This window comes from Bufo bufo, chromosome 1, assembly GCF_905171765.1.
Source record: "Bufo bufo chromosome 1, aBufBuf1.1, whole genome shotgun sequence".
Taxonomy (NCBI): domain Eukaryota; kingdom Metazoa; phylum Chordata; class Amphibia; order Anura; family Bufonidae; genus Bufo; species Bufo bufo.
In genome coordinates this window covers 516,460,155-516,487,610 of record NC_053389.1, presented here as the reverse complement: position 1 = coordinate 516,487,610, position 27,456 = coordinate 516,460,155, and positions in this window count along the sequence as shown.

Sequence of the window (27,456 nt, the reverse complement as noted above, 5' to 3'; positions counted from 1 at the left end):
TTTAGTTGTATGATTAAAGTGGATGTAAACCCCCAAGTATTCAGTATAGCACCCTATAGTATACAGCACCACACAGTATGCAGTATAGCACCCTATAGTATACAGCACCACACAGTATGCAGTATAGCACCCTATAGTATACAGCACCACACAGTATGCAGTATAGCACCCTATAGTATACAGCACCACACAGTATGCAGTATAGCACCCTATAGTATACAGCACCACACAGTATGCAGTATAGCACCCTATAGTATACAGCATCACACAGTATGCAGTATAGCACCCTATAGTATACAGCACCACACAGTATGCAGTATAGCACCCTATAGTATACAGCACCACACAGTATGCAGTTTAGCACCCCACACTATACAGTACCCCACAGTATATAGTAGAGCAGTATAGACCCCCACACTATACAGCACCTCACTGTATACAGCACCCCAAACTATACACGATACAGCCCCCCACACTATACAGTACAGCACTCTACACTATACCGCACCCACAGTATACAGCCCCCCACACTATACAGTACAGCAGTATAGCACTCCCCCCACTATACAGCCCCCCCCCCACACTATACAGGCCCCCCACACTATACAGGCCCCCCACACTATACAGCCCACCACACAGTATACAGGCCACCCCCCCCCCACACACACAGTATACAGCCCACCACACAATATACAGCCCATTACACAATATATAGCCCACCACACAATATACAGCCCACCACACAGTATACAGGCCCCCACACAGTATACAGCCCCCCACACAGTACACAGCACCCCACTATACAGTAGTTTACAGTATATTAAAATAACAACCCCATGTCACCTTTTTCTGATGTAATCTTTACACAGAAAAGCTCCACAGTTAACTTCTGCAACACTCCTGATAGGACCTGTGATGACTTCATAGCCATGTGACCAGTAATTGCTAGGTTACTGGTCACATGGTAATGATGTCATTAAGGTCCTAGATCAAAACTCATTAAGGTCCTAGAATTAAGATCATTAACACAGTACGATCATGATGCCTGTGTAGCCGACAGCCTGACACCCGGGGCAGTAGCTAGCAGGGCTCAAGAGGCAGCTGCCTTGGGCCCCCCCAGGAGCAACTGGGCCCAGGGCAGCTGCCCCTTTTGCTCCTTGGTAAAGACGGCCCTGGCGGCAACGCTGCTAAATGACGGTTGGGAAGTTGGCTGGTGGGTTCACTGGGCAGGCGGGCCCCCAGGCAAGTGGGGCCCCCGGGCAACTGCCCAGCGTGCCCATTCGAAAAGACGGCCCTGATGTCACCCAGCAATAGAACAGAGGATTTTGAGAGATTTAGGCCCCTGTCACCCAGGCACAGCAGGGGTTCATTCACGGCAAAAGGGGGTTCATGTCACCCAGCAATAGAACAGAGGATTTTGAGAGATTTAGGCCCCTGTCACCCAGAAACAGCAGGGGTTCATTCACGGCAAAAGGGGGTTCATATCACCCAGCAATAGTACAGAGCATTTTGATAGATTTAGGCCCATGTCACCCAGGCACAGCAGGGGTTCATTCACGGAAAAAGGGGGTTCATGTCACCCAGCAATAGAACAGAGGATTTCGAGAGATTTAGGCCCCTGTCACCCAGGCACAGCAGGGGTTCATTCACGGCAAAAGGGGGTTCATGTCACCCAGCAATAGAACAGAGGATTTTGAGAGATTTAGGCCCCTGTCACCCAGGCACAGCAGGGGTTCATTCACGGCAAAAGGTGGTTCATGTCACCCAGCAATAGAACAGAGGATTTTGAGAGATTTAGGCCCCTGTCACCCAGGCACAGCAGGGGTTCATTCACGACAAAAGGGGGTTCATGTCACCCAGCAATCGAACAGAGGATTTTGAGAGATTTAGGCCCCTGTCACCCAGGCGCAGCAGGGGTTCATTTATGGCAAAAGGGGGATCTTGTCACCCAGCAATAGAACAGAGGATTTTGAGAGATTTAGGCCCATGTCACCCAGGCAAAGCAGAGGTTCATTCACGGCAAAAGAGGGTTCATGTCACCCAGCAATAGAACAGACGATTTTGAGAGATTTAGGCCCCTGTCACCCAGGCACAACAGGGGTTTATTCACGGCAAAGGAGGATCTTGTCGCACAGCAATAGAACAGAGGATTTCGAGAGATTTAGGCCCATGTCACCCAGGCACAGCAGGGGTTCATTCACGGCAAAAGGGGGTTCATGTCACCCAGCAATAGAACAGAGGATTTTGAGAGATTTAGGCCCTTGTCACCCAGGCACAGCAGGGGTTCATTCACGGCAAAAGGGGGTTCATGTCACCCAGCAATAGAAAAGAGGATTTTGAGAGATTTAGGCCCCTGTCACCCAGGCACAGCAGGGGTTCATTCACGCCAAAAAAGGATGTTCATGTCACCCAGCAATAGAACAGAGGATTTGAGAACGAGGCCCATGTCACCCAGGCACAGCAGGGGTTAATTTACGGCAAAAGGGGGTTCATGTCACCCAGCAATAGAACAGAGGATTTTGAGAGATTTAGGCCCCTGTCACCCAGGCGCAGCAGGGGTTCATTTACGGCAAAAGGGGGATCTTGTCACCCAGCAATAGAACAGAGGATTTTGAGAGATGTAGGCCCCTGTCACCCAGGCTCAGCAGGGGTTTGTAAATGCCAAAAATGGTAAAATGTCACCCGACAGTTGAAAATAAGATTTTTTTTCAATTTAGGGCACTAAAATTGGCACTTTTTTGCATTAAAATGGCTATAAAATAGTCCTTGAAAAGGCTAGAGGGATGTAAAATGCAGTAAAATGTGCTTAAGAGCATGGCAACTGCTCTGCAAACAAATGTGGATAGGGAAATAACTTAAAATAAAATATCTAAAAATTACAAATTATTAACCTGCAACTCAGAGAAGGAGGTGGATATGAGTCGGAGGTTGAGGAGGCGGTGAATGTGGTGTTGTAGGTGGAGGCAGCAATGGAGGAGGAACAGGTAGCCAACAATGTTTTTTATTTATTTTTATTGGGGTAGGTAGCCCCCAAAATATTGTGACAAATAAAAAAAAAGAAAACAAAGAATCATTGCACTTGACTTGAGTACAAGAATGTATGTTTGATGGTGGTATAAATGTCTATTCTGCACAAGGTACAGAGAAGTCTTGCGGGATCGAAGCCTGGTTCATTTTAATGAATGTAAGCTTGTCCACGTTGGCTGTGGACAGCTGGCTGCGCTTGTCTGTGATGACGCCCCCTGCCGTGCTAAGCACACGTTCAGATAACACACTGGCTGCAGGGCAGGCCAGCACCTCCAAGGCGTAAAGGGCAAGCTCAGGCCATGTGCCCAATTTGGAGACCCAGAAGTTGAAGGGGGCAGACCCGTCATTGAGTACGTGTAGGCGTGTGCACACATACTGCTCCACCATGTTGGTCAAATGCTGCCTCCTGCTAAGATGTTCCATATCAGCTTGTGGTGCTGGTTGTTGTGGCGTGCTGACAAAGCTTTTCCACATGTCGGCCATGCTAACCTTGCCTTCTAAGGTGCTGGCGGTGCCCCAGCTGCGTTGGCGACCTCTTCCTCGTCCTCTGCCTTCGCCTTGTGCTTCCACTGTGCCCCCGCTGTCAGGTGGGAATGCCACCAGCAGCGCGTCTACCAGCGTGTGCTTGTACTCACGCATCTTACGATCACGCTCCAGTGACGGAATTAAGGACGGTACGTTGTCCTTGTAACAGGGATCCAGCAGCGTGGCCACCCAGTAATCAGCACAAGTTAGAATGTGGGCAACTCTGCGGTCGTTGCGGAGACACTGCAGCATGTAATCGCTCATGTGTGCAAGGCTGCCCAGAGGCAACGAAAAGCTGTCCTCTGTGTGAGGTGTATCGTCTGTGTCCTCTGTATCCCCCCATCCACGCACCAGTGATGGCCATGAGCTGGTCTGGGTGCCACCCTGCTGTGAACATGGTTTTTCCTCCTCCATCTCCTCATCCTCCACCTCCTCATCCTCCAGAACTGTGCCCTCGCTGGACAATTGTGTACCTTGGGTTTGTTGGTGCAGGAACCCACCCTCGGAGCCACTTGGGAATGACTGGCCGGAAACCCTACGAAATGATCCCTCTTCCTACTCCTCCTCATGTGCCACATCCTCTTCCATCATTGCCATGAGCGTTTTTTCAAGAACACATAGAAGTGGGATAGTAACGCTGAGAACGGCGTTATCGGCACTGGCCATGTTGATGGAATACTCGAAAACAGCGCAACAAGGAACATTGGTGGTGAAGTGGTGCTGTAACTCCACTATCGCCTGCTGCTGCTCGCACAGTCTGGCCAGCATGTGCAAGGTGGAGTTCCACCTTGTGGGCACATCACATATGAGGCGGTGAGCGGGAAGGCCGAAGTTACGCTGCAGCGCTGACAGGTGAGCAGCAGCAGGGTGTGAACGCCGAAAGCGCGCACAGACGGCCCGCACTTTATGCAGCAGCTCTGACATGTCGGTGTTAATTTTTATCTCTGCACCACCAAATTCAGCACATGCGCCATGCAAGGGATGTGTGTCAAACCGGCTAGTCCCAAAGCTGCTACGAGATTTCGCCCATTATCGCACACAACCAGGCCGGGCTTGAGGCTGACTGGCACAAACCACTCATCGGTCTGTTGTTCAAGGCCCGTCCACAGCTCCTGCGCGGTGTGGGGTTTGTCCCTCAAACAGATAAGTTTTAAAACTGCCTGCTGTCGTTTACCCTTGGCTGTGCTGACGTTGGTGGTGAAGGTGTTACGCTGACTGGATGAGGAGCTGGTAGAGGATGAGGAAGCAGAGTAGGAGGAGGAAGCAACAGGAGGCAAACTGAAGCGCCCTGCAATCCTCGGTGGTGGAAGGACATACGCCAAACTGCTATCTGCCTCAGGCCCAGCCGCCACTGCATTTACCCAGTGTGCTGTTATGGAGATATAATGGCCCTGACCATGCTTACTGGTCCACGTATCCGTAGTCAGGTGCACCTTGCCACAGGTGGCGTTGCGCAGTGCACACCTGATTTTGTCCCCTACTTGGTTGTGAAGGGAAGGGATGGCTCGCCTTGAAAAGTAGTGGCGGCTGGGCACGACGTACTGTGGGACAGCCACCGCCATAAGGCCTTTAAAACTATCCGCCTCCACCAGACGGAATGACAGCATTTCAAAGGCAAGTAATTTAGAAATGCTGGCATTCAGGGCTAGGGATCGCGGGTGGGTAGGGGTCTACTTCCTCTTCAGCGTTTGGTATATGGAGAGCTGAACGCTTCCGTGGGACATTGTGGAGATGCTTGGTGACCCAGGTGTTGGTGTTGCTGGCAGATCCTCTGTTTGTGGGGTGCCAGATGGCACTGTCACTCCAGAGGTGGATGAAGAGGCCGCGACTGCAGTAGAAGAGGAAGCAGGAGGAGCCAGAGACCTTTCTTGGTTTCTGAGGTGTCTACTCCACTGCAGCTCGTGCTTTGCACTTAAATGCCTGGTCATGCAGGTTGTGCTCAGGTTGAGAACGTTTATGCCTCGCTTCAGGCTCTGATTGCACAGCGTGCAAACCACTCATGTCTTGTCGTCAGCACATTGTCTGAAGTACTGCCACGCCAGGGAACTCCTTGGAGCTGGCTTTGGTGTGCTCGGTCACTTGCTGCGGTGGGCAGTAGGAGGCGTACTGTCTAAAGGACGGCCGCTCCGCTTTTGCACCCTGCTCCCTCTTCTGCTGTGCTGGTGGCTCTGTGCGACCACCGCCTCTTCCTCCGAACTACATCAGTCACTCGCATGACCTTGATTCCATGTGGGGTCGAGGACCTCATCGTCCTCCACATCATCTTCCACCCAGTCTTCACCCCTGACTTCCTTGTCGGTCTGCGCGCTTTCGAAAGCCCCAGCAGTTGGCACCTGTGTTTCGTCATCATCCGAGACGTGCTGCGATGGTCCTCCCATGTACTCATCTTGAAAAATAAGTGGTTAGGCATCGGTGCACTCAATCTCTTCCACTTCTGGGGCAGGGCTAGGTGGATGGCCCTGGGAAACCCTGCTAACAGAGTCATCAAAAAGCAGAAGAGACTGCTGCATGACTTGGGGCTCAGACTGCATGGCTGATTTGCAAGGGGTTGAGGTGAAAGACTGATGGACATCGGCTGCAGGTGCCAACTGTGGTCTTTCAGCAGGAGACTGGGTGGGAGACAATGTGAAGGAACTGGATCCACTGTCAGCAACCCAATCTACTATCGCCTGTACTTGTTCAGGCCTCACCATTCGTAGAGCAGCATTAGGCCCGACCAAATACCGCTGCAGGTTTTGTCGCCTACTCGCACCTGAGGAAGGGGTTTCACTTGTGCGTGTAGCTGGCACAGATCGACCACGTCCTCTCCCTGCAACAGGAGCTCCACCAGCAGCACCACGACCTGGGCCACATCCCTTATTTGACGCTCTCTTCAAATTTTTTTAATTTTGGATCTTGCCCTAAATGGGTGTTTAATTAATAGTAAAAAAGAACGACAGTATGTAAAGGGTGTATCTCACACGGCCTGAACCAGACTAGGCCTCAATTGAAGATTTCTTTGCACAAAATGGCTGTATTTCAAATGGCTGTATTTCAAATGGCTGAATCAAACCCCTGTATGTATAGGGGGGATCACACACACCTTGAATCAGTGTAGGCCTGAATTAAAGATTAATTTGCACCAAATGGCTGTATTTCAAATGGCTGATTCAAAATCCTGTATGTACAGTGGGATGCGAAAGTTTGGGCAACCTTGTTAATCGTCATGATTTTGCTGTATAAATCGTTGATTGTTACGATAAAAAAAATTCTGTTAAATATATCATATAGGAGACACACACAGTGATATTTGAGAAGTGAAATGAAGTTTATTGGATTTACAGAAAGTGTGCTATAATTGTTTAAACAAAATTAGGCAGGTGCATAAATTTGGGCACCACAAAAAAGAAACGAAATAAATATTTAGTAGATCCTCCTTTTGCAGAAATTACAGCCTCTAAACGCTTCCTGTAGGTTCCAATGAGAGTCTGGATTCTGTTTGAAGGTATTTTGGACCATTCCTCTTTACAAAACATCTTTAGTTCATTCAGGTTTGATGGCTTCCGAGCATGGACAGCTCTCTTTAAGACACACCACAGATTTTCAATTATATTCAGGTCTGGGGACTGAGATGGCCATTCCAGAACGTTGTACTTGTTCCTCTGAATAAATGCCTTAGTGGATTTTGAGCAGTGTTTAGGGTCGTTGTCTTGTTGAAAGATCCAGCCCCGGCGCAGCTTCAGCTTTGTCACTGATTCCTGGACATTGGTCTCCAGAATCTGCTGATACTGAGTGTAATCCATGCGTCCCTCAACTTTGACAAGATTCCCAGTCCCTGCACTGGCCACACAGCCCCACAGCATGATGGAACCACCACCATATTTTACTGTAGGTAGCAGGTGTTTTTCTTGGAATGCTGTGTTCTTTTTCCTCCATGCATAACGCCCCTTGTTATGGCCAAATAACTCAATTTTAGTTTCATCAGTCCACAGCACCTTATTCCAAAATGAAGCTGGCTTGTCCAAATGTGCTTTAGCCCACCTCAAGCGGCACTTTTTGTGCTGTGGGCGGAGAAAAGGTTTCCTCTGCATCACTCTCGCATACAGCATCTCCTTGTGTAAAGTGCGCCGAATGGTTGAACGATGCACAGTGACTCCATCTGCAGCAAGATGATGTTGTAGGTCTTTGGTGCTGGTCTGTGGGTTGACTCTGACTGTTCTCACCATTCGTCGCTTCTGTCTATCCGAGATTTTTCTTGGTCTGCCACTTCGAGCCTTAACTTGAACTGAGCCTGTGGTCTTCCATTTCCTCAATATGTTCCTAACTGTGGAAACAGACAGCTGAAATCTCTGAGACAGCTTTCTGTATCCTTCCCCTAAACCATGATGGTGAACAATCTTTGTCTTCAGGTCATTTGAGAGTTGTTTTGAGACCCCCATGTTGCTACTCTTCAGAGAAAATTAAAAGAGGAGGGAAACCTACAATTGACCCCCTTAAATACTCTTTCTCATAAGTGGATTCACCTGTGTATGTAGGTCAAGCCAATTTGAGTTCCAATAATTAGTTCTAAAGGTTTTGGAATCAATAAAATGACAACAGTGCCCAAATTTATGCACCTGCCTAATTTTGTTTAAACAATTATAGTACACTTTCTGTAAATCCAATAAACTTCATTTCACTTCTCAAATATCACTGTGTGGGTCTCCTATATGATATATTTAACAGAAATTTTTTACCGTAATAACCAACGATTTATACAGGAAAATCATGACGATTAACAAGGTTGCCCAAACTTTCGCATCCCACTGTATAGGGGGGATCACACACGCCCTGAATCAGTGAAGGCCTGAAGTAAATATATCTTTGCACAAAAAGGCTGTATTTCAAATGGCTATATTTCAAATGCCTGATTCAAACCCCTGTATGTAGAGGGAGTATCTCAGAGGGCCTGAACCTCTGTAGGCCTGAAGTAAATATATCTTTGCACAAAATGGCTGTATTTCAAATGGCTGTATTTCAAATGCCTAATTCAAACCCCTGTATGTAGAGGTAGTATCTCAGAGGGCCTGAACCTCTGTAGGCCTGAAGTAAATATCTCTTTGCACAAAATGGCTGTTTTTCAAATAGCTGTATTTCAAATGCCTGATTCAAACCCCTGTATGTAGGGGGTATCTCACACGGTCTGAACCAGTGTAGGCCTGAAGTAAATATATCTTTGCACAAAAAGGATGTATTTCAAATGGCTTATTCAAACCCCTGTATGTAGAGGTAGTATCTCAGAAGGCCTGAACCTCTGTAGGCCTGTAGTAAATATATCTTTGCACAAAATGGCGGTATTTCAAATGGCTAATTCAAACCCCTGTAGGTAGAGGTAGTATCTCAGAGGGCCTGAACCTCTGTAGGCGTGAAGTAAATATATCTTTGCACAAAATGGCGGTATTTAAAATGGCTGTATTTCAAATGCCTAATTCAAACCCCTGTATGTAGAGATAATATCTCAGAGGGCCTGAACCTCTGTAGGCCTGAAGTAAATATATCTTTACACAAAATGGCTGTATTTTAAATGGCTGTATTTTAAATGCCTGATTCAAACCCCTGTATGTAGGGGGGTATCTCACACGGTCTGAACCAGTGTAGGCCTGAAGCAAATATATATTTCCACAAAAAGGATGTATTTCAAATGACTGTATTTCAAATGCCTAATTCAAACCCCCTGTATGTATAGTGGGGATCACAAATGCCCTGAATCAGTGTAGGCCTGAAGTAAATATATCTTTGCACAAAAAGGCGGTATTTAAAATGGCTGTATTTCAAATGCCTAATTCAAACCCCTGTATGTATAGGGGGGATCTCACATGCCCTGAATCAGTGTAGGCCTGAAGTAAATATCTTTTTGCACAAAATGGCTGTATTTCAAATGGCTAATTCAACCCCCTGTAGGTAGAGGTAGTATCTCAGAGGGCCTGAACCTCTGTAGGCCTGAAGTAAATATCTCTTTGCACAAAAAGGCGGTATTTAAAATGGCTGTATTTCAAATGCCTAATTCAAACCCCTGTATGTATAGGGGGGATCTCACACGCCCTGAACCTCTGTAGGCCTGAATTCAATATTGGTGCACCAAATGGCGGTATTTAAAATCTCTGAATGTAACCCAAATGTATTAAGGGTGTATCTCACAATGACATCTGCATCAAAGGCTGTCAACTAAATTTTTGGAGACCAAATGACTGTTTGTTCAACAACTGAATTTGATATATAGTATATAAGCCTGTAATTTCACACGGGCTGAAAATAGTGTTTTTTGTCAAATAAGTGTGTTTTTCAAACCCCAGAAAATGATGGGTGTATTTCTAGCTTAAATTGCACATTGACTAATACAGATGTTGTAGATTGCACAAAAAGTCTTTTTTTGCTAACAGAATATGAATGCTGTATATATTAAACTTGAATTTAACACTTGCAGATCTGGCAAATACTGTTTTTTGAGAAAAAAAAAGTGTGTTTTTCAAACCCCTGAAAATGATGGGTGTATTTCTAGCTTAAATTGCACACTGACAAATACAGATGTTGTAGATTGCCCAAAAAGTCTTTTTTTGCTAACAGAATATGAATGCTGTATATATTAAAGGGGTTGTCCGGGTTCAGAGCTGAACCCGGACATACCCTTTTTTTCAATAACACACTGCCGGGCGGTAACTTCCGCCCGGCAGTGTGTTCTGTGACGTCACTGGCTCTGAGGGGCCAGCTTTAGCTCTGCCCTAGCCATTTTACTGGCTAGGGCAGAGCTAAACCCCGCCCATCAGTGCCGGTGACATCATCAGGGTTCCGGTCAGCCCCATGGAGAGCCCCGGTACGTCACCGGAACTCCTAAAAATGCCTTTGCCCTGTGCAATTTAGCTCAGGGCAAAGGAGAGCATCGGAGCATGAACTGCTCCGATGCTCATGTCAGGGGGGCTGCTGGGGTGAAAATGGAGGGATGTCCGGGTTCAGCTCTGAACCCGGACAACCTTTAAACTTGAATTTAACACTTGCAGATCTGGCAAATACAGTTTTTTGAAGAAAAAAAAGTGTGTTTTTCAAACCCCAGAAAATGATGGGTGTATTTCTAGCTTAAATTGCACACTGACTAATACAGATGTTGTAGATTGCCCAAAAAGTATTTTTTTGCTAACAGAATATGAATGCTGTATATATTAACCACCTCAGCCCCTATAGCTTAAACACCCTGAAAGACCAGGCCACTTTTTACACTTCTGACCTACACTACTTTCACCGTTTATTGCTTGGTCATGCAACTTACCATCCAAATGAATTTTACCTCCTTTTCTTCTCACTAATAGAGCTTTCATTTGGTGGTATTTCATTGCTGCTGACATTTTTACTTTTTTTGTTATTAATCGAAATTTTAAGATTTTTTTGCAAAAAAATGACATTTTTCACTTTCAGTTGTAAAATTTTGCAAAAAAAACGACATCCATATATAAATTTTGCTCTAAATTTATTGTTCTACATGTCTTTGATAAAAAAAAAATGTTTGGGTAAAAAAAAAATGGTTTGGGTAAAAGTTATAGCGTTTACAAACTATGGTACAAAAAGGCCTCATGCACACGATTTCCATTGTTCCGTGATCCGTGACCATTTTTTCTTCCGTGGGTCTTCCTTGGATTTTTGGAGGATCCACGGACATGAAAAGTGAAAAAAAAAACTAAGTCAAGTTGGCATTGAAAATGATAGGAAAAACGGACACGGATGCGGATGACTATCTCGTGTGCATCCGTGATTTTTCACGGACCCATTGACTTGAATGGGTCCGTGAACCATTGTCCGTGAAAAAAATAGGACAGGTCATATTTTTTTCACGGACTGGAAAAACGGATCACGGACGCGGAAGCCAAACGGTGCATTTTCCGATTTTTCCACGGACCCATTGAAAGTCAATGGGTCCGTGAAAAAAAACTGAAAACGGAACAACGGCCGCGGATGCACACAACGGTCGTGTGCATGAGGCCAAATGTGAATTTCCGCTTTTTGAAGCAGCTCTGACTTTCTGAGCACCTGTCATGTTTCCTGAGGTTCTACAATGGCCAGACAGTACAAACACCCCACAAATGACCCCATTTCGGAAAGTAGACACCCTAAGGTATTCGCTGATGGGCATAGTGAGTTCATAGAACTTTTTATTTTTTGTCACAAGTTAGCGGAAAATTATGATTTATTTATATATATTTTTTTCTTACAAAGTCTCATATTCCACTAACTTGTGACAAAAAATAAAAAGTTCTATGAACTCACTATGCCCATCAGCGAATACCTTGGGGTGTCTTCTTTCCAAAATGGGGTCACTTGTGGGGTAGCTATACTGCCCTGGCATTCTAGGGGCCCAAATGTGTGGTAAGGAGTTTGAAATCAAATTCTGTAATAAATGGCCAGTGAAATCCGAAAGGGGCTCTTTGGAATGTGGGCCCCTTTGCCCACCTAGGCTGCAAAAAAGTGTCACACATGTGGTATCTCCGTATTCAGTAGAAGTTGAGGAATGTGTTTTGGGGTGTCATTTTACATATACCCATGCTGGGTGAGATAAATATCTTGGTCAAATGCCAACTTTGTATAAAAAAATGGGAAAAGTTGTCTTTTGCCAAGATATTTCTCTCACCCAGCATGGGTATATGTAAAATGACACCCCAAAACACATTACCCAACTTCTCCTGAATACGGAGATACCACATGTGTGACACTTTTTTGCAGCCTAGGTGGGCAAAGGGGCCCATATTCCAAAGAGCACCTTTCGGATTTCACTGGTCATTTTTTACAGAATTTGATTTCAAACTCCTTACCACACATTTGGGCCCCTAGAATGCCAGGGCAGTATAAATACCCCACATGTGACCCCATTTTGGAAAGAAGACACCCCAAGGTATTCAATGAGGGGCATGGCGAATTCATAGAAATTAATTTTTTTTGGCACAAGTTAGCAGAAATTTATATATATTTTTTTTCTCACAAAGTCTCCCTTTCCGCTAACTTGGGACAAAAATTTCAATCTTTCATGGACTCAATATGCCCCTCACGGAATACCTTGGGGTGTCTTCTTTACGAAATGGGGTCACATGTGGGGTATTTATACTGCCCTGGCATTCTAGGGGCCCTATCAGTGGATCCGTAAAAATCATGCAGACGTCTGAATGGAGCTTTACAGGGGTGTGATCAATGACAGGGGGGTAATCAATGACAGGGGGGTGATCAGGGAGTCTATATGGGGTGATCACCACAGTCATTGATCACGCCCCTGTAAGGCTCCATTCAGACGTCCGTATGCATTTTGTGGATCCGATCCATCTATCAGTGGATCCGTAAAAATCATGCGGACGTCTGAATGGAGCTTTACAGGGGTGTGATCAATGACAGGGGGGTGATCAGGGAGTCTATATGGGGTGATCACCACAGTCATTGATCACGCCCCTGTAAGGCTCCATTCAGACGTCCGTATGCGTTTTGCGGATCCGATCCATCTATCAGTGGATCCGTAAAAATCATGCAGACGTCTGAATGGAGCTTTACAGGGGTGTGATCAATGACAGGGGGGTAATCAATGACAGGGGGGTGATCAGGGAGTCTATATGGGGTGATCACCACAGTCATTGATCACGCCCCTGTAAGGCTCCATTCAGACGTCCGTATGCGTTTTGCGGATCCGATCCATCTATTAGTGGATCCGTAAAAATCATGCGGACGTCTAAATGGAGCTTTACAGGGGTGTGATCAATGACAGAGGGGTAATCAATGACAGGGGGGTGATCAGGGAGTCTATATGGGGTGATCACCACAGTCATTGATCACGCCCCTGTAAGGCTCCATTCAGACGTCCGTATGCGTTTTGTGGATCCGATCCATCTATCAGTGGATCCGTAAAAATCATGCGGACGTCTGAATGGAGCTTTACAGGGGGGTGATCAATGACAGGGGGGGTAATCAATGACAGGGGGGTGATCAGGGAGTCTATATGGGGTGATCAGGGGCTAATAAGGGGTTAATAAGTGACGGGGGGGGGGGGGTGTAGTGTAGTGTGGTGCTTGGTGCTACATATTGATGAGCTATCTGTGTCCTCTGGTGGTCGATCCAAACAAAAGGGACCACCAGAGGACCAGGTAGCAGGTATATTAGACGCTGTTATCAAAACAGCGTCTAATATACCTGTTAGGGGTTAAAAAAATCACATCTCCAGCCTGCCAGCGAACGATCGCTGCTGGCAGGCTGGAGATCCACTCTCTTACCTTCCGTTCCTGTGAGCGTGCGCGCGCGTTCACAGGAAATCTCGCGTCTCGCGAGAGGACGCGCCGGCGCGTCCAGGCGGAATCAATCAACCACCTCCAGGACGCGTCGCTGCGTACGGCGGTCCGGAGGTGGTTAAACTTGAATTTAACACTTGCAGATCTGGCAAATACTGTTTTTTGAAAAATAAAATGTGTTTTTCAAACCCCAGAAAATGATGGGTGTATTTCTACCTTAAATTGCACACTGACTAATCCAGATGTTGTAGTTTGCCCCCAAAAAATGGTGATTTGCAATGTCTCAAAAGCTCAGATGCAGTGCTGGTGCACTGAGCATGCATAAAATGACCGCCGCCGCCACCCACCTAACTAACAGAATTGTAAAAGTTAGTAATTTTGGTCAATGAGCTCAGGGCAGGGTGAAACGATAGTGCCCTGCACCCACACAACTATTTGTCTGTAGATCGCCGAGTTAGATTCTCTCCTATGCTCTCCCTGAAATCACAAGTCCAGCAGCATCCTCTCCCTACACTTGTAACAGCAGAGTGACGTGCAGCGCTACGTGACCCACGCTTATATAGAGCCTAGGTCACATGCTGCTCTGGCCAATCACAGCCATGCCATTAGTAGGCATGGCTGTGATGGCCTCTTGGGGCAAGTAGTATGACGCTTGTTGATTGGCTGCTGTGCAGTCTTTCAAAAAGCGCCAAGAAAGCGCCGAACACCGAACCCGAACCCAAACTTTTACGAAAATGTTCGTGTTCGGGTCCGGGGTCCAAAAATCCTAAAGTTCGGTATGAACCTGAACTTTACAGTTCGGGTTCGCTCAACCCTAATTGCTAGTAGTCTGTAGTAAGGGTTCATACAGGTGGTAACAAGCCGGGTGTGTGTACCTGCACAGACTGAAAGTGCCAGCACTGATTGGATAGAGTGAATCTGTGAAGGCACTACACCCCCGCCAACTGGTTAATACCCCTCTGTACCCTTACTGTAAACTGATAGCAATTCATCCATAACTTCTAGTAGAAATAATAAAGGAATGGCAAAACATAGACTCATAATTATACATGCTCCAGAATTGATATTACAATGGGAATGTACATGAAGCTATTAAAACAGACATGTAGTGAAAGGTCCTCTTTAACATGTACTTTGAATAAGTTTATTTTTAAATACATTTCTAGAGGTAACAAGTACAAGCGAATAAAATTAAATCCCACATGGCTTACAAATAGTGTAAAAAGGGCAATAAATGACAAAAAGAGGGCCTTTAAGAAATACAAATCTGAGGGGCCATCTGTAGCCTTTAAAAAGTATCAAGAACTAAATAAATTATGTAAGCGGGTAATAAAATCAGCTAAAATACACAATAAAATACAGGTGGCCAAAGAAATTAAGACTGACCCCAAAACATTATTCAAATATATAAATGCAAAAAACAAGGTCAGAACATGTAGGGCCCCTAAATGATGGTAATGGGGTGTTGTTCGCTGGGGATCAAGAGAAGGCAGAACTCCTAAATGGGTTTTTCAGCTCTGTATATACAAAAGAAGAGAAGGCATCTTATGAGGGTGGTGCCACTGGTGTAAATACCTCAAATAACATACTTAACTGGCTGACTGTAGATATGGTCCTTAATATGCTAAAAATAAAATAAAAGTGAACAAGGCCCCGGGTCCAGATGGACTACACCCTAGAGTTCTAAAGAAAATCAGTTCAAATATTGCTTTGCCTCTGTTAATAATATTTACAGATTCTTTAATGACAGGCATTGTACCAAGGGACTGGCGCAAGGCAAATGTGGTGGCCATTTTCAAAAAAGATGCTAGGTATTCACCAGGAAATTATAGACCAGTAAGCTTAACATCCAAAGTGGGAAAATGGGACTATATACTGGATTATGTAACTGTCAATAATATAGCCAACATGGTTTTACTAAGAACAGAAGCTGTCAAACTAAACTGATTTGTTTTTATGAAGAGGTGAGTTGAAGCCTGGACAGAGTAAAGGCTGTTGATATTGTGTTTTTGGACTTTGCAAACACATTTGATACTGTCCCACACGGACAACTAATGGGTAAATTAAAGTCTATTGGTTTAGAAAATATAATTTGTAATTGGATTGACAATTGGCTTCACAATCGTATCCAAAGAGTTCATTAATGACAGAGGATGGGATTAATAGTGCTGTTTCTATTTTTGCAGATGACACCAAACTTTGTACTACAGTACAATCTATGGAAGATGTTCATAAGTTACAAGTCACTTACTGTTTGGGCTTCCACTTGGCAAATGATGTTCAATATAGATAAATGTAAAGTTATGCACCTAATGGTAAATAATCTGCATGCAGCAGATATCCTAGGGGGAGTTAAACTGGGAGAGTCACTGGTAGAGAAGGATCTGGGTGTATGAGTAGATCATAGACTAAATAACAGCATGCAATGCCAGTAAGCTGCCTCTAAGGCCAACAGAATTGTGTCTTGTATTAAAAGAGGTATGGACTTGTGGGACAGGGATGTAATATTGCCACTATACAAAGCATTGGTACGGCCTAACCTGGAATACACAGTTCAGTTCTGGGCACCAGTCCATAAAAAGGATGCCCTGGAGTTAGAAAAGTGCAAAGGAGAGCAAGTAAACTGATAAAGATCCTATCTATGAGCAAAGATTAAACAAACTAAATTTGTTTAGCCTTGAGAAAAGACATCTAAGGGGGAACATTATTATTCTGTACAAATATATAAATGGACCATACAAAAAATATCGAGGAAAGCTATTCTTTGTTAAACCCACTTAAAAAACAAGGGGGCGATGCCTATGCCTGGAGAAAAAAAGATTCAGTCATAAGAGGCAACAAAACTTCTTTACAGTAAGGGCTGTGAATCTCTGGAATAGCTTGCCACAGGAGCTGGTCACAGCAAATACAAAGTAGATTGCTTCAAAAAAGGTTTAGATTACTTTGTAATTCAAAATGACATTGAGGTTTATGACAATGTAACCTTAACAAATATGTAACTTATGTTTCCAAGCTAGGTTTTTTGTTAGCGTAGGCACAATTTTTTTTTCCAGATGGAATGTTGTTAACCAAGACAAGAGCAACAGACACAATTCGGTCAAGCTCAATGATGTGTTGAGTTTTAGCAACCTGTTCTCCTGGGTTAATGTAGGGGGTACATTGACGTGTGGACATTTTCCTATTTCCCCTATGCAAAGTTATAAACTTCTTACTTTATTTCACTTGAAAGGGTTAACGTGCACTGTTTAATACTGTGTAACTGCATTTTATATATACAGTACCTTGCAAAAGTATTCACCCCCCACCCCTTGACTTTTTTTGTATTTTGGTGCCTCATAACCTGGAATTAACATGGATTGTTTGAGGATTGGCATCATTTTATTTACAGAACATGCCCACAACTTTGATGATTTTTTTTATTTATTTTTTTAATTGTGAAGCAAACAACAAATAAGACAAAATAACAGAAAAAGTCAATGTGCATAACTATTCACCCCCCTAAAGTCAATACTTTGTAGAGCCACCTTTTGCGGCAATCACAGCTCCAAGTCGCTTTTGATAAGTTTCTATGAGTTAGCTACATTTTACCACTGGGATTTTTGCCCATTCCTCCTTGCAAAACTGCTCCAGCTCCTTCAAGTTGGATGGTTTGCACTTGTGAACAGCAATCTTTAAGTCTGACCACAGATTTTCTATTGAATTGAGATCTGGGCTTTGACTAGGCCATTCAAACACATTTACATGTTTCCCCTTAAACCACTCAAGTGTTGCTTTAGCAGTGTGTTTGGGGTCATTGTCCTGCTGGAAGGTGAGCCTCCTTCCTAGCCTCAAATCACGCACAGAGTAATACAGGTTTTTCTTAAGAATATCCCTGTATTTAGCACCATCCATATTTCCCTCAACTCTGATCAATTTCCCAGTCCCGGTTGCTAAAAAACATCCCCACAAAATGATGCTGGCACCACCATGTTTGACTTTGGGGATGGTGTTCTTTGGGTGATGTGATGTGTTGGGTTTGCTCCAGATATAGTGTTTTCTTTGATGGCCGAAAAGTAAAATTTTAGTCTCATCAGACCAGAGCACCTTCCTCCATACATTTTGAAAGTCTCCCACATGCCTTTTTGCAAACACAGAAAGTGCCTTTTTGTTTTTTGCTGAAAGTAATGGCTTTATTCTGGCCACACTGCCATAAAGCCCAACGCTATGGAGCGTACGGCTTATTGTCGTCCAATGTACAGATACTCCAGTCTCTGCTGTGGACCTCTGCAGCTCCTCCAGGGTTACCTTAGGTCTCTGTGCTGCCTCTCTGATTAATGCCCTCCTTGCCCACTCCGTGAGTTTTGGTAGGCGGCCGTCTCTTGTCAGGTTTGCTGTAGTGCCATGTTCTTTCCATTTGGTTATGATAGATTTGATGGTGCTCCTGGGGATCATCAAAGATCCCTTACTTGTTTGGAGAGTTCTTTGGTCTTCATGGCAGTGTTTGGTTAGTGATGCCTCTTGCTTAGGTGTTGCAGGCTCAGGTGTGTATATGTAATGACAGTGTCACGGTGGACGGGATCTCAGATACACAGATGAACCAACAAACAAGTTTCTAGGCGAGAAGCTGGGGAAAGGTCACCTCCTAGAAAATCCCAGACTTTTCTCCCTACACTGCTAAGCCCACATTCAGACCTTGAAGGTAGGAATAATGTGTCCTCGTGCCTGGGCTGAAAATACCCTAGAATCCCTGAGATGGTGAAAGGGGAATAGGGGCAGCCTGCTCCCTCAGAACCTGGAGGGGACAGACGACACACAAACAGCCTAGACAGCAAACAACAAAAACAGAAACCAAACTTATCTTATCTGAGCTGGAACAGACAATCCTTCCTTCCTTGCTTCCAAGGCCAGACTGATTTCTATAACCCGCACAGAACACTGGGAATGAGTGAGATTTAAACCAATGACCCCACCCAGTGTACCTGAAGGGAGGCGGATCTAGCACGACTCCAAAACAAAACAAAAAACTAAACACGTGCTACTATTCTGGCCGACCTCCGCACATAGTCAGAGCAGGGCATGACAGACAGATCATGTGACACTAGATTGCACAATTTCACAAATTATGTGACTTCTGAAGTTAATTGGTTGCACCAGAGCTTTTTATGGGCTTCCTAACAAAGGGGGTGAATACATATGCACGTGCTAATTTTCTGTTTTCTGTTTCTAAACAATAGTTTTATTTATATATTTTTCTCATTTCACTTCACCAACTTAGACTAATGTGTTCTGATCCATCACATAAAATTCAGATTAACAAAACATTGAGCTTAAGGCTGCAATGTAACAAAATACGAAAAAAGTTAAGAGGAGTGAATACTTTTGCAAGGCACTGTATGTTGTGATATATATATTGTTCATTTGTACTGTATTTGCGAGGCTCTGTGGAAATGGTTAATGAATACTGAAAGACTTTTGTGAATTTAAATAAGAAGCCGGTAATTTTCCACAGCTGCCATAGGGTTTAAAGAAGAGCATGTTTTGGAGGGAAAAAGCCAAACTTGTTTACCACCAAAACCAGACAGACTGACCTTTTGAATGTCTGGTTTTAGCTATGTTGTTATGTCTGGAAACTTGTTTTTGTCTGGAAAAATTACTGTGTCATTGCCATTGAGTATCATTGAAGCTCTAGTGTTAGTCTATGAAAGATGGGAGTGGTAACTTTGCAATTGTTTGTGCTGAGTTTCTCCACTCCACCCCTCCCACTAGAAGGTTCCAATATAGCTAGAAATGGTATATAAGTAGAGCAGTCAGAACCACTAGTGTTCTGCAGTTAGGGACCAGTGTTTGGAGGGGAAGACTCTTGCCAGTCTGCGTGAGTGGCCAGAAGAAGACCCTGAGATGGGGACGCTGAGTTACAGACCCTGGGTCACCAACCCTGTGACCAAGGAGCCACCTGGACTACTGAGTTACAGACCATGGGTCTTTGGTCAGGGTACCAGCCTTCTGAGAGAGAGAGGGACAGCTAGCTTGGGCCTTTCTACAGCATCAAACCCTTCTTCTGCCAGGGAGGAGATTGGAGAAGCCAGCCCTATGCCCCGCCTGTATTGTTTTGCACCTGAATTCCTCCAGTAAAGAAGCATCCTGGTTTACTGCAGACCCTGACTCTCTGAATTTATTTCCCATTGGGGTGCACCAGGCCTTTTCATCCGTGCCAGAGAGCAGCAACACGTGGTGACACCTTAACAGTGTCCGGGGGACCCAGTGTAGAGTTGGGGCCACCCCAAACCCGGCCACTGCATTAAAGGAATGCAAAAGGGCATCCACCATGATGTTCTTCTCTGCAGGACAAAATTAAAGAACAAAATTGAGGCAGCAAAAAACAGAGACCACCTGGCTTGACAAGAAGTGAGCTGCTGTGCAGTCTGGAGGTAGCTGAAATGTTTGTGGTCAGTATACAGGAGAAGTGTTCCCTGTTCTATGTGATAGCGAGCCTTGTCAGTCCTTGTTAATTACACTGAGGCAGGGGCGGGCTGGGCCGGGGGGCAGGGAGGCAATTGCCCCCCAGGCCGCCCGAAATAAACGGCCACTGGGCCGACCGTCTTAAAAAAAAATAATTTTTTTATTTTTTTATTTTTTTATTCTTCAGGGCCGCACCGCCGATCATCACCACAGGCGGCGCGGCCCTGGATGTCATTGCGGCCGTGCTGTGTGCTGTGGGGCAGGGGAGGGAGAGGCGTGTCCCTCCCCTGTTCTTCTGATAGGCCGCAGGCACTAATGCCTGCAGCCTATCAGAGGCCGGCTCAGGCAGAGCAATGACGTCATTATCATTGCGACGCCTGAGCCAGCACACAGCAGGGACACAGGCCAGAAGAGGCTGCATCGCTGCTGATGGAGGTAAGTATTAGTGTTGTTTTTTTTTTCTTCTTTGCAGGGGGCTGGCACTATTGGGGGGGATCTGGCACTATAAGGGGGGCTGGCACTATGGGGGGGATCTGGCACTATGGGGGGGGGGATCTGGCACTTTGGGGGAGCTAGCACTATGGGGGGGCACTATAGGGGGAGCTGGCACTATAGGGGGGGCTGGAACTATGGGGGAGCTGGCACTATGGGGGGGCTGGCACTATAGGGGGAGCTGGCACTATGGGGGGCTGACACTATGGGGGGCTGTCACTATAAGGGGGCTGGCACTATGGGGGAGGAGCTGGCACTATGGGGGGGCTGGCACTATAGGGGGGCTGGCACTATGGGGGGGGGGTCTGGCACTATGGGGGGGATTTGGCACTATGGGGGGATTTGGCACTAAGGTGGGGAATCTGGCACTTTGGGGGAGCTAGCACTATGGGGGGGCACTATAGGGCTGGAACTATGGGGCAGCTGGCACTATGGGGCGGCTGGCACTATGGGGCGGCTGGCACTATGGGGGGGGCTGACACTATGGGGGGGGCTGACACTATGGGGGACTGGCACTATAAGGGGGCTGGCACTATGGGGGGGGCTGGCACTATGGGGTAGGAGCTGGCACTATGGGGGGGCTTGCACTATGGGGGGGGCTGGCACCACGGGGGGGGCTGGCACTATGGGGGAGCTGGCACTATGGGTGAAGTGGCACTATGGGGGGGCTGACACTATAAAGGGGCTGGCACTATGGGGGGGGCTGGCACTATGGGGTAGGAGCTGGCACTATGGGGGGGCTGGCACTACGGGGGGGGCTGGCACTATGGGGGAGCTGGCACTATAAGGGGGCTGGCACTATGGGTGAAGTGGCACTATGGGGGGGCTGACACTATAAAGGGGCTGGCACTATAAGGGGGCTGGCACTATGGGGGGGGCTGGCACTATGGGGGGGGGTGGCACTATGGGGTAGGAGCTGGCACTATGGGGGGGCTGGCACTACGGGGGGGGGGGGGGGCTGGCACTATGGGGGAGCTGGCACTATAAGGGGGCTGGCACTATGGGGGGGCTGCCACTATGGGGGGCTTGTACTATGGGGGGGGAGCTGGCACTATGGGGGAATTTCTTGCTGGCACATTATGGGGGGGCACCATGGGGGAGAGGAGCACTATGGGGGTATCTGGGGGCTCTAAAGGGGCTTTTTTTTAATTATTGGCACATTCTGGGGGGCACTATAGGGGAGAGCAGCACTATGGGGCATCTGGGGTTACTATAGGGGCATTATTTGGGGGCACTATGGGGAAGTGGGGGCTCTAAAGGGGCCTTTTGTATTGGAACATTATGGGGGGCACTATGGCATTTGGTAGCACTAAGGGGGCATTTTTTACTGGCACATTATGGCAGGCACTATAGGGGAGAGCGGCACTATGGGGCATTATTTGGGGGCACTATGGGGGAGTGGAGCACTATTGGGGCATATGGTGGCACTAAGAAGGGAAATTTTTTTACTGGCACATTGTGGGGGAGAGGAGCACTATAGGGGCATCTGCTGGGGGTACTAAGGGGCATTTTTTTACTGGCATATTATGGGGGACACTATGGGGAAGGGGGAGAGGAGCAGTATGAGTGCATTTACTGGGGCACTATATAGGGGTATTTTATACTGGCATACATTATGGGGACATTAGCTCAACTGCGGGCACTAAGCGGGGGTATTTCATGTACTGTCATATTATAGGGAAAATTAGTACTACTAGGGGGTATTATGGGGAGCTTTACTACTACTGGGGGGCTATGAGGAACATGATTACTAGGGCACTATTGGGGCATTATTACTACTAAGTGTGCTCTGGCAGATAATTATTTCTATTGGTGGGATTTTGGGGGGCACTGTTACTTTGGGGGCACCCTAGCACAGTATCAGCTTAGCACAATTATTTTTGGGGGACATTATCTTTATACTATTAGTGTCTGGGCGCAGTTATTTTTTAGAGCACTGTGTGCCAATAATTGTTTAAGGGGGCACTATCTGTGTGGTAGTAGTATTCCCAGGGGGACTGTTTCTGCAGTATAGTATTGGGGGTGGCAGGAAACTAATGTCTGTTTCTCAATCTCTGCAGAGACGGGAGATGGCTGAAAAATCATCATGGCGGTCTGGTCTGAATGGAGAAGATGAGGAAAAAGAACGTCTACAACAAAGGTGACATTGGATGTAAGAGGTATGTGGTGCTATGTAGGAGAGGAGATGCTCCGGCTCCTCCTCCTGCCATTTGCAGAAGGAGGATTCAGAGCTGGGTGAGGATGACGAAAGGGGGCAGCAGGCCACGGGCGGGTGGCAGATGGTGGGGGGGAACCACAAGCCTTAAGCAGGATCTGGGGAGGGAGGAGAGCAGAGGAGCTTCCTGGCTGTAGCTTGTTGTATAAGCAGGCAGTGCAGCCAGGACAGGTCCTCCCCTCTTCGTATGATGTGTAGACAGGCCTCAACTATAGAATGTCAGCTGTACAGTGTGTGTTGGGAGTGGCCTATTAAATGTAGGAGGGGCTTTTAATAATGGGCGGGGCTAAAAATGGGCCACTTGACTGGATTTGCCCCCCAGGACTAAGGCTGCCAGCCCTCCCCTGCACTGAGGTGGGGGGGACGGGACAATAAGGGCTTCTTTAATGAAGATGTCAGATATTTTATCCTCAGTAGACATTCTGATGCATTTTCTGAAGCACAGATCAATGCAAGTAGCCAAAGAGATTAACTTATCAAGAGTGGATGGTAAGTCCCAGCCTAAAGCTCATCTTTTATTCAACTTGCCAGTCAAATTGCCCTGGTGTAGGACTTGCAAGGGTAATGCAACTGAAACAGTCTAATGTAGTCCATACTGTAACTGTGTTTTCAAAACTATTAAATACATTTGTGCAATTGACATTTAGACAGACCTAAAAACATGTTTTTTAGGTATTTTGAGAGAAACAGATAATTGTTGTCTTGGGGTTCAGGTAATATTTTATGAAACTATTTAACTCCAGAAAGAATGGCATTATCAGACTAGAAATGAGTGTTTATTTGAAATAAAATTGTAACTTGAAATTTGAGGTAATATTGGGAATGTGGCTTGATTTCTGGTCTACTAAGCCTGGCTTTGGTTAATAATCAGCTTCAAAGTGCACAAACCTTATTGTGTATCATACTTTAGGTCTAGGATTCAATAGTTGGGTGCACAGGTGTGGCAAAACTAACCTAACCACTGGGTTTTGGAGGGGCCTGGTTGCCAGCCTCTTGCCCCAGGATTATGGGCCCTCTCATCAGCCCATGCTAAACTAAAACCCCATAGCGATTTGACAGTTTGTGGCATCTGAGCGCTGTTTGGATATTTTGAGCGCTCAGATCCAAGCCATCTGGGGATATGTTAAATGTCTATGTTACTGTAATGGTTGGGACATTGTATATTTAAATAGTGATGTCTGTCCTATTGTCCCCACGTGTGTATTGGCGATTTTCCTTTGTCCTGAGAGATAATTGACTTACTCCTCGGTTGTCTCCAGGACAGAAGACATTGTGTATTCTCCTGCCTTTGATAATTACATCAACCCATTGTGTAAGGTAATTGTATCACAGGCAGAGGGGAGGATTTTGTGTGGGAGTATTTTACTGTATTGTACGTGTTTATTGGTTGTTTTTACAAAACCCTGTGGGTGGTACTAATGGGTACCAATGTTATATAAGATCAATAAACACACAGCTATGGGTGACCACTGCTTGACCCTCAACACGGAGCCTCGTCTCGTTCTTGGGGGGATTCACTGTATGCTGTTAGACACTGATTGATAGGAGTGTAAGCCGCTTGGGTGCGTTTCCTATTCGTCTGCTAGCAACTATTCGTGAGGTTCCGTTCGGAGTTTGGAGTATTCCCTTGTATGCCGTTACAACAGGTTATTTTGAAATCAAGGCAGGTTAGAGTAATTAAAAATGAAGTATTGTGAAAATGTAATTTAGATATCATATAGAATATGACAGTCTCTTTCTAGAAAACTTAAAACCAGCCCTGTACCATGGATCCTGAGATCTGCCCATACATTGCTGCAATGCTCTGCTAGATCTATTTCAAACTGGCAGCTCAGGGGATGTGTACTTTCTTCTGCGATTGGTGGCAGTTGAGGGATGGAACTGAGCATGTATGTCAACCTCAGTGAGCTGAACAGAGAAAAAGAACAAACAGCAGGTGGCATTATACTGATAAAGTTTAGTAAATAAAGTTCCAGAATGTGTCAGAAATGTTCCAAAATTTGGTGTATTTTATGATAATGTGCAAGTGCAATAAAATTTATAAACTTTTCCCATTGTGTTTTTTAAAGAATGTTATTTTAGCTTGATTAAAACTAAATAATGTGTATATATATATATATATATATATATATATATATATAATATTTATGTACTGTATATACACTCACCTAAAGAATTATTAGGAACACCATACTTTTGCCTTCAGAACTGCCTTAATTCTACGTGGCATTGATTCAACAAGGTGCTGATAGCATTCTTTAGAAATGTTGGCCCATATTGATAGGATAGCATCTTGCAGTTGATGGAGATTTGAGGGATGCACATCCAGGGCACGAAGCTCCCGTTCCACCACATCCCAAAGATGCTCTATTGGGTTGAGATCTGGTGACTGTGGGGGGCATTTTAGTACAGCGAACTCATTGTCGTGTTCAAGAAACCAATTTGAAATGATTCGAGCTTTGTGACATGGTGCATTATCCTGCTGGAAGTAGCCATCAGAGGATGGATACATGTTCTCATTCTGTTTACGCCAAATTCGGACTCTACCATTTGAATGTCTCAACAGAAATCCAGACTCATCAGACCAGGCAACATTTTTCCAGTCCAATTTTGGTGAGCTCGTGCAAATTGTAGCCTCTTTTTCCTATTTGTAGTGGAGATGAGTGGTACCCGGTGGGGTCTTCTGCTGTTGTAGCCCACCCGCCTCAAGGTTGTGCATGTTGTGGCTTCACAAATGCTTTGCTGCATACCTCGGTTGTAACGAGTGGTTATTTCAGTCAACGTTGCTCTTCTATCAGCTTGAATCAGTCGGCCCATTCTCCTCTGACCTCTAGCATCCACAAGGAATTTTTGCCCACAGGACTGCTGCATACTGGATGTTTTTCCCTTTTCACACCATTCTTTGTAAACCCTAGAAATGTTTGTGAGTGAAAATCCCAGTAACTGAGCAGATTGTGAAATACTCAGACCGGCCCGTCTGGCACAAACAACCATGCCACGCTCAAAATTGCTTAAATCACCTTTCTTTCCCATTCTGACTTTCAGTTTGGAGTTCAGGAGATTGTCTTGACCAGGAGCACTCCCCTAAATGCATTGAAGCAACTGCCATGTGATTGGTTGACTAGATAATTGCATTAATGAGAAATAGAACAGGTGTTCCTAGAAATTCTTTAGGTGAGTGTACAGGGAGTGCAGAATTATTAGGCAAATTAGTATTTTGACCACATCATCCTCTTTATGCATGTTGTCTTACTCCAAGCTGTATAGGCTCGAAAGCCTACTACCAATTAAGCATATTAGGTGATGTGCATCTCTGTAATGAGAAGGGGTGTGGTCTAATGACATCAACACCCTATATTATGTGTGAATAATTATTAGGCAACTTCCTTTCCTTTGGCAAAATGGGTCAAGAGAAGGACTTGACAGGCTCAGAAAAGTCAAAAATAGTGAGATATCTTGCAGAGGGATGCAGCACTCTTAAAATTGCAAAGCTTCTGAAGCGTGATCATCGAACAATCAAGCGTTTCATTCAAAATAGTCAACAGGGTCGCAAGAAGTGTGTGGAAAAACCAAGGCGCAAAATAACTGCCCATGAACTGAGAAAAGTCAAGCGTGCAGCTGCCAAGATGCCACTTGCCACCAGTTTGGCCATATTTCAGAGCTGCAACATCACTGGAGTGCCCAAAAGCACAAGGTGTGCAATACTCAGAGACATGGCCAAGGTAAGAAAGGCTGAAAGACGACCACCACTGAACAAGACACACAAGCTGAAACGTCAAGACTGGGCCAAGAAATATCTCAAGACTGATTTTTCTAAGGTTTTATGGACTGATGAAATGAGAGTGAGTCTTGATGGGCCAGATGGATGGGCCCGTGGCTGGATTGGTAAAGGGCAGAGAGCTCCAGTCCGACTCAGACGCCAGCAAGGTGGAGGTGGAGTACTGGTATCATCAAAGATGAGATTGTGGGGCCTTTTCGGGTTGAGGATGGAGTCAAGCTCAACTCCCAGTCCTACTGCCAGTTTCTGGAAGACACCTTCTTCAAGCAGTGGTACAGGAAGAAGTCTGCATCCTTCAAGAAAAACATGATTTTCATGCAGGACAATGCTCCATCACACGCGTCCAAGTACTCCACAGCGTGGCTGGCAAGAAAGGGTATAAAAGAAGAAAATCTAATGACATGGCCTCCTTGTTCACCTGATCTGAACCCCATTGAGAATCTGTGGTCCATCATCAAATGTGAGATTTACAAGGAGGGAAAACAGTACACCTCTCTGAACAGTGTCTGGGAGGCTGTGGTTGCTGCTGCACGCAATGTTGATGGTGAACAGATCAAAACACTGACAGAATCCATGGATGGCAGGCTTTTGAGTGTCCTCGCAAAGAAAGGTGGCTATATTGGACACTGATTTGTTTTTGTTTTGTTTTTGAATGTCAGAAATGTATATTTGTGAATGTTGAGATGTTATATTGGTTTCACTGGTAAAAATAAATA